The sequence below is a fragment of the Ipomoea triloba genome, chromosome 16, assembly GCF_003576645.1.
Source record: "Ipomoea triloba cultivar NCNSP0323 chromosome 16, ASM357664v1".
NCBI classification, from domain to species: Eukaryota; Viridiplantae; Streptophyta; class Magnoliopsida; order Solanales; family Convolvulaceae; genus Ipomoea; species Ipomoea triloba.
Genome location: NC_044931.1, coordinates 10,369,920 through 10,370,784, shown reverse-complemented (window position 1 = coordinate 10,370,784; position 865 = coordinate 10,369,920).

The window sequence follows — 865 nt, the reverse complement described above, 5'->3', positions numbered from 1 at the left end:
ACTCAAGCTGAAAAAACTTGTAGCACTAATATACCTTTGGTATGTAATAATACAAGAATAACCCAAGTAATTATTCCATCCAAACTTTCAATACATGAAGTTTTTAGTCTGTCTCTGGTCCACTGGAATTATTCCAGTGGACCAGAGACAGACTAAAAACTTTCTTCTTTTCCTTGCAAACCAGATTGCTACTAAGAGGTAATATTACTTAAACCAGATCTCTTTACTTTGTGTTTGTTCTTATTATTATACTTTATTGTTCTTATTGTTCATATTTAAAAGACGTAAATCCTGCTTGAGCCGAAGCAACCTGTGTAGTCTAAGTTTGTACGTCAGGTAGTGAAAGTACCCAGGTGGGGAAAAGAGAAACCTGAGTTTGAATACTTAGATGTTGTTAAGGTTGTAGACGGAGGGTCATGGGATCCTTTGGTTAGTAGGTTAGGGATGATAAGGTGAAAATAAAAAGAACAAATCTGATAATAAAGCAATAAAAGTAAGAACAAACATAAACTAAAAAGATCTAGACAAGTAATAAAACTCTTAGTACAGCAATCTGTGATTCAAGTATTTTCCTAGATATATGTGGTTGAAGTTTAATAGTCCCTTCTCCTATCTCAGCTCCTAAAAAAGAAATATGGTTTTTACAAAGTTCCATTTTCTTTTTAGAAACAATAAGTCCNGGACTTATTGTTTCTAAAAAGAAAATGGAACTTTGTAAAAACCATATTTCTTTTTTAGGAGCTGAGATAGGAGAAGGGACTATTAAACTTCAACCACATATATCTAGGAAAATACTTGAATCACAGATTGCTGTACTAAGAGTTTTATTACTTGTCTAGATCTTTTTAGTTTATGTTTGTTCTTA